The 14,151-nt window shown below is 38.0% G+C and overlaps 1 pseudogene; it reads left to right on the top strand.

The window, feature by feature from the left end:
• The first annotated feature begins 11,788 nt into the window (after positions 1-11,788).
• On the top strand, positions 11,789-12,935 carry LOC102830779 (annotated as a pseudogene).
• The last annotated feature ends 1,216 nt before the right edge of the window (positions 12,936-14,151 follow it).

Raw genomic sequence — 14,151 nt, 5'->3', positions numbered from 1 at the left:
CTATTAAGCTTACTGGATGTCTCCTGGTGGATATGATCACGAGATAGTCTTCCCTTTTCACATGTAATGCTTAGCATCTGTTATTGGCTCTTGTCCAATGGTGGAATATTATGGGGTATGCTTGTAGCTTGGCTATATGGCCATGATTGCTGACTCTTCTTGGTTAATATAGGGAGAAAATGTTCCCACCTCCACGAAAAATGTGTGATCAAAAAGCCTAAGAGCAGAAGCAATATAAAAGCAGATACAAAACACACCACTTTGAAACAAAAATAAAACTGTGGCTGACTGTCCAGTTGCCTCAGAAGACAGACAGTGTGTGAGCACTGCAGAAGCCTCCAGCAGTGGGTAGGGGTGTTTGCTCACTCAGGCCCCTCCTCTAGTCACCACCTTAGAGGTACATAGATAGATATTGAGAAATTAATGGGAGAAAGATTGTCTACTATTTTTGCCTCTGAAAGTCTGTTAGGTATCTGTGTGTACACAGTGAAATTCTCAAGATAGTTGCGTCTTTTTATGTTGGTGTTTTATAGATTGTTCATATAGTTTGTCTCTCAAGCCAGACCAGCTTTTTGGCAAAAGCCATAATTAAGAAATTAAAATAAATTAATTGAGACATATCAATCGAGGAATTAAAATAAATGAGATATAGGGAAACCTGTGCGTAGAAGAATTCATTGTTTCAGTAGAGCAACAATGGATTATTTTCCTTGAATAGCAAAGCTGCAAGGAAGAAATATTCTATGTGCAGGCCCCTAGTTATTTTTTTTCCTTTTGAATCATTTTCTGATTTATTCATGATTTTATTAGTATCCCTTTACTTTAGATTTTGACTCTCCTACACTTTAGTATATTTTTATTAAAAGTTAGAAGCCGTATATTAGCTACATTTTATTCTACTTGTAATCTTAGGTAGTTTTAATACTTATATTAACAATATTCTTAAGAATGCTAGGAGATAAGATTTGTCGATTGAATTACTACCAGCTTAGGCTTAGTGATTCTAAACATTCTTCCTTGTAGCCTTAGTTTAAGGCAATAAAGAATCCCTAAAAGCAACGAGGCCATAAATAAGGGCTGTGGGTACAAGAATTCCTAAAAACAATTAGACTATAGATAAAGGCTATGGGTATATACAGATACTAAATAAAATGTCTGACTTAGACGTTCTTAAATTAATGATCAGTTAAATAAAGAAGTTATTTTTCATAGCCTCAGTTTTTTAAATGTTCTGATAAGTGATGTTTTTGTAGGCTATAAACAGATAGTGTATGGAAGAAGTTAATGGAGATTTAATTGCACATAACAACTAAAATTAACAAGACTTAACAGACAAAGGTTAAGAAACATATGTGGCTTCTTCTCCTTCCTCTTCTGTCTGCCCTCTCTTCTTCTCCTTCTTCTTTCTGTCCTCTCCTCTTCTTCTTCTTCTTCTCCCCTTCTTTCTGCCTTCTGCTTTCTCTCTCCGGCAGAGGTCACCTTCCTCTTCCAAACCATGAATAAAAGTCTCTAGATGGACTGTCTGGTGTGCGGTGTGGTTGATGAGCGGCATGGGTTGTTGTTTTCCTTTCACTGGTGTCAGAAGTTGCACCCTAAACCCCTCATTTCAATATGCCCTCCCAGCACCCGCAATCATCTTCCCTGATGCCTTCTTAGCACCCATCACTGGCAAGAGTTAATTCTTCAGCCCTCTGGCTCAGGTAAGTCCCCTTTTGTGGATGCCCTGGGTGTGGAGATTTAGACTCTGGTAACCAGGACATAAGACTCCGTCCAGGACACAGACCGGACCTCAGGTACTGTGTCTCTCATAGTGAATTCAGTACTCACCGGAACAAGTCTGGGACTTGTCCATTCTGCCCCCTGCCTGCTGGAGGGATGCCTCAGAGGGTGGTGTGGCCTCCTTTTACAGAACCCCTCCTTATGGCAGGGACGCCTCCACTGGGAGCCTGGGTCTCCATACCTCAGACCAGGTCTGAGAAAATAAAATAAAAATAAAAAAAGAAACATATGTGAAGGTTAACTTGCTTCTCAGAGAAAAGAATAGATTTATGTAGGAACAAATGTTTAACTAAAAGGTTTCAAGGTGCCAGAATATCTTGTATGCCTTCAGATAATGTTTCTTGTATGCCTTGAGATAATGTAACTTTTCATCCCTGTTGTAAATCATGAAGAATGTGCCCCAGACTTGATTGTATTTTGATGTCATTCATTACTATGAAAGCAATGTTTTTTGTAATGGTATATAAGGGGGTTGTAAGAAAGAAGTAGGAAGTAGAAGAGAGGAGAGAGAAAGAGAGGAAGGAATATGAAGTAGAGAGAGGAGAGAGAAAGAGAAGAAGGAATATGAGGTAGGGAGGAGACTGAAAAGGGGTGCAGGAGTGAAAGAAGTAATGTAGAAATGGAAAAGAATGGAGGGAGAAAGAAGGTAAAGGAAGAGTAATGTAGAGAATAAGAAGGAGTGTAAGAAGAAATGTAGCAGGAGGGGAGAAGGAGAATAGGGAAGGAGAAGAAGAAGGAATAAATGGAAGGATAATAAAGCATGTAAGAAGAGGATAAGAGAGGGAAAGCAGGAGAGCAGGGAGTAAATAAATGGAAGGGGATTAAAAAAGCAGGAGGGGAATGAAAGAAGGAGCAGGGGAAGAGAGAAAAGAAGCAGAAGAGATGAGCAGGAGAGCAGGGAAGTAAAGAATGAGCAGGACAGTAAAGAATGAGAGAGTAGTGTAGCCTAGAAATCAGAAGAATAAAGCATGTAATAAGATTTTTGAATTCAACATGACTTATTGACTCCATGTAATTCTTATCGCCGACGTCCACATCCCACGTTGGGAAAAAACCCTGGAATAATTTTGCTGGGGCTGGCTCTCAGCAGCTTTTTTCTTGCTGTATAGGCCTGAGTCATGGCCCCACATAAGTTAACTTTAGGGCTGTGACCCACAGGCTGAAGTCACAAACAGCCACCAAGCTCTTTCTCTCTGTGCAATGGGAAAACTATGGACTCATTTTGGACATTTTTGGGGGGTGGGGTGGGGTGTACACACCCACCCACCTGAAATCTTTCAGGCTGGTCAAAGAAGGCACAACAAGGAAGAGGAAGAAAAAATGTGTAGAATCCCCCACACCTCCTTTTGCAAATATCATTGTGCCCCTTTTAGAGTCGGTTCCCTGTGCCGGTCTGGCTGTAGCTCCACCTTCTGATCTCCGCCCAACCTCAGAGGGAGTCCAGATTCAAGCATTTCCTAACTCACAGTATTTTCCTTTATATCTTGATTTTTTTCACTTGCGTGTGCAAGAAACTGATACCCTGTGTCTTATGCTAGATCCAGAGCTCTGGTGCTGTTCTGTGAGAACCATGTCTCTGGGTTTTCAGCCCCTCCCCCATGGAGCCTGTCCTACCTGACTCTGCTTTGCGGTCGCCAAACCAGAAGTCCTCTTCTTGGGTTTTTATTTTATTTATATGTTGTTAAATACCAATTTTCTTTGAAGTTACCCTATATTCTATTCCTTTTTCTGCCATTTTAAAAAGTGTATTTCCTCCTGCAATCTTCCTGATAGCCTCACCACCTGGATCTCTGTTCCTATGTTTTTACCTTCTTACACATTGTAATTGTTTGTATCATAGACCATCCCCATATCCTCTGAATTTTTTTTTTTAGTTTTGCTTTTTTCAAGACTTTTCCATCCATTGATTGAGCTCCAGATGCTGCTGCCATGCATGTCAATCTCTGGTTGTTGTCTATTCTGGTTGGTTCTCAGTCCAAAGAACTCCATTTAGGATGTTTTAAATGCTGGGTTGGCTTTGGCAATATCCCTTAGCTTCTGTTTGTCTGGAAATGTTTTATTACACCTTCATATTTGATTGACAGATTTGTTGCATAAACAATACTTTTTTGGCATTTTTTTTCTTTAGTATTTTATATATGTCTCCCATTGCCTTCTTCTCAGCATGGTTTCTGATGAAAGATCAGTGCTTAATCTAATTTGCTTTCATTTATAATTAACACTTCTCTTTTGCCTAGTGGCTTTCAAGATTCTCCCCTTGTCTTTGATATTGGAGACCTTGATTACGTTGTGTTCAAGATTTTCTTTTGGGGTCTATCATTCCTAGGGCTCTATGATCTTCTTGAATGTTTATCTTATCGTTTTTCAGGATGTTAGGGAAAGTTTCTTCCTTTAGGTTTTCAACTATCTTCTCTGTTGTCTTCTGCGATTCTTTCTGTCCTGGAATGCCAATAATTCTTTACTTATTCCTCTGTATGTTGTCCCATATAAATCTTAGACTGTCTTCAGATTTTTTTATCCTTTATTCTGCTTGCCCTTCTAACAGTAATGAGAGATTTGTCTTCCAGCTCACTGGTTCTGGCTTTCATCTTCTCAATTCAACTCCTTTGCCCTTTCAGTGTGTTGCCCATTTCTTATATTTTATTATTAATCATTTGGACCTCTTTTTTCAGATTTTGAATTGCTTCCAATGTTCTATCTATCTTATTTGATTGTTCTTGCAGTACTTTTCTGACTTCTTCCTTATTTTCCTAAGCCCCTCTCTGGATTGTTTGGATGCATCTAATATGATTTTTCTTAATTCCTTCTCAAGTAGTTCCAAAGCCTGCCTTTCTTCCAAAGGAAAGTCTAGGTCTACCTCCTGCTCAGTAATTCTATCTTGTTTCTGTACATGCACTGATATGGTCAGCTGTTTCTTGAGCATCTTCAGTAATTTGGTGTGATTTCAATAATTAGATGAATATATGCTGATCTATTATTATTATTTCTAATTGCCTCCAGGTAGACGTGATCTGGAGGTGGGCTTCCCTTTTCACTTTTATTATTATTCAAATCAGATTAACTACAGCAGGTGTTGGATATCTATCTGGTGCATAGCAGCTTGTATTGGCTCTTGCATGGATGGTGGAATTTTATAGTGTGTGATTGTAGATTGTCTATTTGATCTCAATTGCTGTCTCTTAGGTAAAGCAGGGAGAGAAAGAGCGCACTACACTTTAAGAATTAGAGGGGAAAAAGTAGCAAAATAGTCTAAGTTTTTCTCCTTGTGGGAGGCAGTTAACAGCTGAGCAGATTTGTGCATGTGTGCAGAAGAACTTCTGGGTCAGGAGGATTGTCTGTTCACTCAGGCACTCCTTTTAGTCACCAGAATGGTTGTATTCAGAGAAAGGGAATTGGACAGATGAAAAATTGTTCTTATCTTTGGTTCTGAGGATCGGTCAGGTCTCTGCAATGGGATTTCTGTCCTGCAGCCGTATTCACTGTGACCTTCTCAAGATGGTTGTGCCTTTCTCAAGCTCAAAGGTAAATCTTGAAGTGTTCTTTTTGACCTTGCTTCCAGCATCACAGCAGCATGCAATCCACAACAGTACAAAAAACTGACAGACAAGTAGTGGCCAGCAAATTATGGACAACATAATTTAGTGTTATTGACTGACTTTGCTTTATCCCAACCACATATTTGGGTTCTGTTGTGACACTGTGGGTTAATGCACTGGACTTCAAGGTCAGTTTGAACCATAAGTTCTGTGGTTCATGTTCACCAACCATTCCTTAGAAACCATATAGGGGTTCGCTATGGGTTGGAACAGGCTCAATGGCACTTAACAGCAACCACAACAGTCACATATTAGATGTGTGATCTTGGTCATGATAACATTCCAAGCCTCAGTTTCTGAACTGTAAAATGGAGATGATAATGCAAAAATGTCTTACAGAATTATTATGCATACTAAAGGGAGTATTATTTAATAAGAAATCTATCCTAGTATCTGATAAAACAAATGTGGCTACGTTTTCGTTTTCTCCCACTAGGAATAACTCTCTTAACACTCTCTTAACCTCTTTATCTGAACTATGGATTTTACTGAAGTTAATTCTGTCTTCCTTCCTGTTTTCTGTAAGACAAAATCCTCATCCAATATTTTCAGTTTAACTACCTCCAATGTCTTTTGGTTATTGGCTTTTTTAACATCAACTTGAATTCATATCACAGGTCTGTCATTTGTGAATCTGTGACAATTAGTTAATTTTTCCAAGCTCAGTTTCTTATTTCAGAATTAGGTTAATAATATGGTTGTTGAACCCTAGTGAGACACTTTAGGATAAGCACTCAACTGGTAACCACAATGTCTGCAGTTCAAACCCACCAGCCATTCTCAGAAACCATATTCAGGGTCAGTGTGAGTTGAACTCTCTCTAAGGCACTTAACGATAGGAGTGTTGTTCTATGAGCTGTTGTGCAGAATCGGTAAGATTTTTAAATTAATACTGATAATAACTTATAATTTTTAATCAATTTGCATGTCACAGGTAGTGTGCCACATTTTTTACACATACTTTTTCTTTGAACTGTCATAAAATCCTTATCAATTGAATCAATAAACTATGTCTTTTGCTTAAGTTAGAGCAGCATGTTTTCCTCTTGTAATCAAAGAACTTTATTTATGTAGTAGTGATTTTTTTTTTTTAATTTGTGACAAAAATATAATTAGTGATAAAATGTCCACCCAATAAAACATGGTAACTTTCTTGATAGATACATCAATCCCATTAGAATCCAATGTAATGAAAGCAACAATGCTATGTATATTGGGTCCAAAGACCACATTGAATTTTGTTGTTCTCATTGTTTGGTGCCTTCCAGTTAGTTCTGACTAATAGTGGTCCTGTGTACAAAAGAAGGAATGTCCTTCACCATTCTTGCAATTGTATTTTGAGCACATTGTTGAAGTTACTGTGTAAATTCATCTTGTTGGGGGACTTCCTCTTAGTTTTGGTACAGGTTCCTCATGAGAACAATTAAGTATTTTGGCATCCCTATTCTTCCTAATGTTATCCATGGTTTGCTATGATCCACATAGATTGATGTCTTTGCATAGTCAGTGAATTACATTTAAACAATTTTCTAGCATCCTATGCTTTCAGCCAAGATCCAGCTGACGTCAGCAGTGGTATTTCTAGTTCCACATCCTTTTCTGAATCTGACTTGAATTTCTAGCATCTCTCTGCTAATGTACTGCTGCAGCCATTTTTAAATTATCTTCAGGAAAATTTTATTTGCATATTTGATAATTTCTATATTGTTTTGGGTCAAGTTTCTTTGGAGTGGACACTAATATAGGACTCTTCCAATTGGTTGATATTTCAAATTTCTTGGTAAAAATGAATGAGTGCCTCAAATGCTGATTCAGTTTGTTAAAACGGTTCAACCTGTACTCTGTTAATTTTTGGAGCCTTGCTTTTCCCAATGCTTTCAGTGAATCTTGAACTTCTTCTTTCAATGCTATTGTTAATTGATCATATGATACCTCCTAAAATAGATGAACATTGACCAATTCTTTTTTGTAACATGATTCTGTGTATAGCTTCCATTTTATTTTGATGCTTCCTATGACATTCAGCATATTTTCCATAGACACCTTCAGTGTTTCTACTACAGACTTTAATTTTTTCTTCAGTGTGGCAAAGATAACATTTAATGGTATATTAGAAGGTGTTTGAAAAACTGTAAATCAAATTTAATTTACTATTTTAATTCTTAATAAGATGAAAAAGCTGTACCTGTTTAGTGGTGTTTTCATTAATTATGCTACTAGATTGTCTGCCAAATTCATTTCCCTCTCGTTTGTGTTGTTCTTAAGTGTTGTAGATTTGGTTCTGAGTCATAGTGACCCTGTATAGTTTTTCAAAGGAGCAAATGGTGAGCTTGAACCACTGACCCTCTGGTTCAAATCGACTTTGCAGCCCAGGGCATTAGCCCACAACACCACACCAGGATTCACTCTGAAAAAGGCTGAAAAAGTTCACTTGTGGTGCTTTGTGTTAATTTTTGGGCTGATAACAGAAAAGTCATCAATTCAAACCCACCAGACTCTCTATAGAAGAAAGAGTTGACTGGTTAGTCCTGCTCAGATATAAAGTCTCAATGCCATAAAGAGCTGTAGTAGTCTGTCATCTAGGTTTGCTATGACTAGGAGTAGACTGTTTGGCAGTGGTTTCTTTGTTGGTTTGTTTGTTTTGGTAAGGAAAAATTGGTGAAACTTATTATTGATTAATGAAATTCTTCAATAGTCACTGTAACAGAAAACAAAGTATACTGGATTCATGCCATATTTCTTTCCTTATCATAACGACTACCTAATACTTCAGAATCTCTCTTTTTCTGCTTCTGGTTGAGAAAAAACAATCTATTATGGTATTTCCATTACTACCTGAAATTAAGGACATAAAAAGAAAAGTGGAAAGACACTTTTGTTGGAAAAATGTCTCAATACTCCTTCACATTGCAAATTTAGCTACATTTATTATGGATTTTTGAGGTTATTAAAGAACCACAGACTCATTGGAGAGCAAATTGTCAATTCCATTTGTCTTTATCGGAGTCCATCTAGGAAATTAACTACTGGACTAGAGGTTGCATAAATGTATTTTTACCTTTTTGTAGTTTCTCTATGAATACAGGCACTAGTGAGTTGTTGCAGTTGTTATGTTCCATCAAGTTGGTTCCTATTCATAACAACCCTGTATATTATTAACCAAATTTCATGTCACAGGCAGTGTGCCAAATATTCTGCACATCTTTTTTCATTCACAAAAACCATATCAGTTAAATCAGTAAATTATCTCATTTGTTTAAGATAGAACACCATTTTTACATCTTATAACCAAGGAACTTTACTTATTTATAGGGTTTCCAAGTAGCTTCTGGTAGGTTTGAACTGCCAACCTTGTAGTTTGCTGGCTAGTTTTGATCCTACAGTGCCACACCAGTTTCTTACCTAAGTTTATATTACCTGGAAACCTGGATTTTGGATCAATTCCCAGTTCTGTTACTAATACAACACACAGCCTTGAGCAAATCATTTAACCTCTTTCTGTGCCTTACTCTCTGTGTAATGAATGAAACAAAAACACAGTTTAATCCCTTTGCAACACGTAGGGTTCTTGGAAACATTGCCACAGTGTATTGCTGTTACAGGAAAAAAAATATAAGTTTAAATTTTAGCTAAAACTTTCTGAATTCTTGCAGTTTCTACAAGGCATGACATTTGAAGTTTTACACACAATCATGTATTATGTTTTGCATGAATAATTTCTCTTAGAAAGATAAGCACTAGACTGGTACCTATAAAGGTAGAAGTTAAAAATATCCTAAATGTCCAAGTTTCCAACGTATTATACTTCTCTATAATTCCTGATATCAGTCATCTTCATTTTCTTCCTCACATACCAGAGTTCTGAAATACTGGAATATCTCACAGAACTCACAAATGTCATGGAAATAACTCACACAATTGTGGAGGCTGGCAAGTCACAAATCCATGATTTAGAGGTCTAGAGGATTCGTCTTACACACTTAGTCTCAGGAGATGAAAAACAGAAAGCACCATATATGACAACAAGCTACTTATGCACAAGGTTGTGGGAATTGATGAATCAGGTCAGGTAATAGACCATAAAGCCCATGAATTATAAATTAGTTGTCATGAGTCAGAATCAATATCCACAGAAAGGAAGATAAATTTGCAAAAGCATCTTAATATTTTGGACTCAGAGCATGAGCCCAAAGAAAACAAAGGTCCTCTACTAATGTGGTGGCATCCTTAATCCTTATTGTTGTTGATAGGTGCTTTAGAGTCAGTTCTTACTCACAGAGACCTTATGCATACCAGAACAAAACACCACTCTGTTCTGCACCAATCTCACAATCTTTTTTACACTTTGGAGAGTTGCTGCTGCCATTGTGCCATTCAAGCTCGTTGGGATTTTCCTCTTTTTTGATGACTATCAACTTTTTCAAGCATGAGGTCCTTCTCTAGGGATTGGTCCATTCTGGTAATATGTTAAAAGTATGAGAGACAAAGTCTTACCATCTTGGATTCTAAGGAACATTCCCGCTGTACATCTTCCAAAACAGATTTGTTTGTTCTTCTAGCAGCCCATAGTACTTTTAATATTTTTCTCCAACCTGGTAACTCAAAGACATCAATTCTTCTGTGGTCTTCCATATTCATTTTCCAACTTTCACATGCATATGATGCTATTTATTGGAAATACCGTAGTTTGAGTCAGAGGCACCTTTCTTCCTCAAATTGACATCTCTGTACTTGAACACTTTAAAGAGGTCTGGTGCAGCAGATTAGTCTAATGTAATATGTAGTTTGATTCCCTGATTGGTGCTTCCGTGAATATTGATGGTGGATCCAAGCAAAATGAAGTCTTTGACAACTTCAATATTTTCTCCATTTATCATGTTGATATTTATTGGTACAATGGTGAGGAATTCTGTTTCCTTTACATTGAGGTGCAATACAAACCTAAGGTTGTGGTCTTTGATCTTCATAAGTAAGTATTTAAAGTACTCTTGGCTTTCAGCAAGCAGGGTTGTGTCATCTGCATATGGCAAGTTTTGTTAATGAGTCCTCTTCCAATACTTATGCCATATTCTTCTTCATATAATCCAGCTCCTTTTGGGTCATCTCTTATTGGAATGGGCATAAATATGTATCTCATACAATTACTTTGCTAAGTAGATGTCTTTCATACTTGTTCACATGCATGAGTGAGTGTCTCTAGTGCTGCATCAATTAGTTGAAATACTTCATTTTGCATCTCATCAGTTCCCAGAGCCCTGTTATTTGTCACTACCTTCAATGCACCTTAGACTTCTTCCTTCAGTACCATTGACTCATGCTCTTATGCTATCAGTTGAAATGATAAAATATGGACAATTTTATTTTGCTAGAGTGACTTTTTACATTCATTTCATTTCCTTTCATTGTTTTCTGCATCATTTTATATTTTGCCCATAGAATCCTTCAGTATTTATCAAAAGTCAAGGCTTGATATTTTTCTGAAGTTATTCCAGTTTGATAAATGTTGAGCACATTTTTCCCCTTTCTAACTCCAGGAATGTGTACGTTTCATTATAATATTAAACTTCATATTCTCAATATGCCCTTTGAAATTCTCTGCTCATCTCTTTTTGCTCCTCATTTCTTGCATTTGCTTTAACATCTATAAACTGGAGAGCAAGTTTCAGAGTCTCTTATGACATACATTCTAGTTTTTTTCCTTCTTTGTTGTCTTCGTAATGAATTTTTGCTTTCTTCTTGTATGATTTTTTATGTCATCACACAACACTTATGTTCTTCATCATAAAAAGTAACATTTCAAGATTTACTTTGAAGTATAATGCTGTCTGTGACAGGATGAAATCCATATGCTTACAAGGAAGACTGGTTAATACTAGTATTACTCAAATTTGAACACCAACTATTAAAACCAATGATGTTGAAACTGAAGAATTCTACAAACTTCTTCAGTCTGAAATTGATCAGACATGCAATCAAGGTGTACTTATAATTGTTGTTGATTGAAACACAAAGGTTGGAAACATAAAGGATGAATCGTTTGAAAAACAGCCTTGGTGATAGAAATGATTTTGAGATTGCATGATAGAATTTTGCAAGACCAACGACTTCTTCATTGCAAATACATTTTTCAAATAGCATGAAAGAAGACTGTACACATGGACATCATCAGATGAAATACAGAGAAATGAAATTGACTACATTTGTGGAAATAGATGATGGAAAACCTTCATATTAAAAGCTCAAAAAGCAACCAAAACAGGGTCAGAAGCAGACTGTGGAACAGACCATCAATTGCTCATATGTAAGTTCAGACTGAATCTGAATAAAGCTGAAACAAGTTTACAAGATCCAAAATATGACATGAAAAATATACCAATTGAGCTGTTCTAGTTGACCAACCAGAGCACAGAATCCTCGGCTCTGAGCCACAACGGACCTCCCGTATCCCAGCTTTCTATACTTTGAGAACACTAAGAATAATGTTTCTGCATCAGTTTTTACTAGAGCCAATCACTTGTCATTCCTGAATCAGGAGTCAAACACAGAGTGTCCTTAGCCCCAATAATCATGAAGTCCACATGTATAAGAAGAGTGGGAGCTAGTGGGTGAAAGCTCATGAACTCAAGGAACACAATGGACATATCACAGGTATTGACTGAGCCTCAAGAGTGATCACATTGTCACAACACAAAACAAAACAATAAGATGTTGTCTGGAAGCCCACCCTGGTGACCCTGAGAATTATCTAGGAGGCCACTTTTGTAAAGTGGTTCCCACTAAAGAACAAATTTGCTGTGGGATGTGAAATGCAGTTCATCTCTGTTAATTCAAGTGTAAAAATGACTGGTAGGAAAGCAAGTGCGTTACGAAACCGATCTGCTCCACAATCCTCATGTTGGACTGGCATCCCAACAACATTTGCTGGCAGCAGGCTCATATGACTTCAAATTCAAGGTGTTTTCTGCCTACATTAAAAAAGTGGATGAGAAGTCAGCCAGTAAACCTTGGGGCAGCAAGATACCTTTTAGTCAGCTGATGTCAGAGTTTAGTGTCAGCAATGTTTGGGTGCACGGGGTAAGCTTCTCAGTCAGGGGGAGTCACCTGACCTGAATCAGCCAAGACACCCCTGTGTCCATTGTCGATTCTTCAAAGAGTGTGCAGGTTTCAACTCTGAAGACAGAGTTCCTGCTGCTCCTGATTGTATTGTTTGTCTCAGAGATCAGCATTGTGGCCACTAGCCATGACTGATGCTACATGTTCTTTAACTACAATAATGGTGGCTGCTTGACCTTTGTCTCCAAACTCAACATTCTCAAATAGAGCATCCAGAGCAACAAGTCAGCCATGGAGTGCTTCCACAACATAAACAAGCTGGCTACAACTGAGGACCACAAGACAGCCTTGGAGACACTGTACCAGAATAGCATCGTTCAAGTGTCTATCTACGAGGTTGACAAGCAAGATTACCATCAATTCTGCACTACTGGCATTGGTGGAGCCATGACAATTTGGGATTTCAAGAAGCTACAATCTTCCATCCAGGGCCTTCGGATAATGTGAGCAAATCTCATGGATTGATTTGGTGTGACTCCTAGTAACTGTCTGTCTCCTTTCCTCCTTTCCACCAAGAAAACACATAGCATGCAAACACTGTGTGTGGTTTTGATTGAAAATAATTGGTAAAAATGTTTTTTTTTTTTTTTAAAGGCATTTAATATATATATATATACACACATTGGTGGTTCCAATCCATTCCTAACCATTCCTAACTTTAGGTCCATTCCTAACTTTATGTTTTCTCACTTAAAGCAGGGGAGGAAGGTGTATACATTGTCTACTAGATGGTTCAATAAATACACTGAAAGTGAATATATATATATATATATTGTTGTTGTCAGGTGCCATCAAGTCGGAACCGACTCATAGCGACCCCATGCACAGCAGAACAAAACAATGTTCTATCCTGGGCCAACCTCACTACCGCTGCCACACTTGAGTCCATCGATGATGCCACCTGGCTGATCCATCTCGTTGGGGGTCTTCCTCTTTTTCTCTGACCCTCCACCCTAGACAGCATGACATCCTTCTCCAACGATTGTTTCCTCTGGACAATATGTCCAAAGTAGGAGAGATGAAGCTTAGCCATTCTGGCCTCCAAGGAGCACTCTGGCTGCACTTCTTCCAAAACAGATCTATTGGTTCTTTTGGCAGTCCATGGCACTTTCAGTATTCTTCTCCAACACCACAACTCAAAGGCATCAATTCTTCTACGATCCTCCTTATTCACTGTCCAGCTTTTGCATCCATATGAGGCTATTGAAAACACAATGGCCAGGGTCAGGCGCACCCTAGTCCTCAAGCTGACATCTCTGCTCTTCCTGAATTTAGAGATCAAGTCAAGAACAGATTTAATGCAATAGATACTTTAATCCTTAGCCATATCCTGATCCTTACACCGTTGTTGCAGTTATTACATGCAGTAGAGTTAATTCCTATTCATAGTGACTCTGTATAAGGTTTTTGAGTTATGAACCTCCTTCCTCGCAATTCAAACAGACCTTGTGGTATAGTACTTTTTCCTACAGCATCACACATCTTGTTGTTGTTGTTGTCAGGTGCCATCGAGTTGGAACCGACTCATAGCAACCCAATGCACAGCAGAACAAAACAATGTCCGATCCTTGGCCAACCTCACTACCGCTGCCACACTTGAGTCCATCAATGATGCCACATGGCTGATCCATCTCGTTGGGGGTCTTCCTCTTTTTCTCTGACA

Source organism: Chrysochloris asiatica, unplaced genomic scaffold, assembly GCF_000296735.1.
Source record: "Chrysochloris asiatica unplaced genomic scaffold, ChrAsi1.0 scaffold00180, whole genome shotgun sequence".
Lineage (NCBI taxonomy): Eukaryota > Metazoa > Chordata > Mammalia > Afrosoricida > Chrysochloridae > Chrysochloris > Chrysochloris asiatica.
Note: the sequence above shows the minus strand (reverse complement) of the source record. Positions and strands in the feature narration are given on the sequence as shown.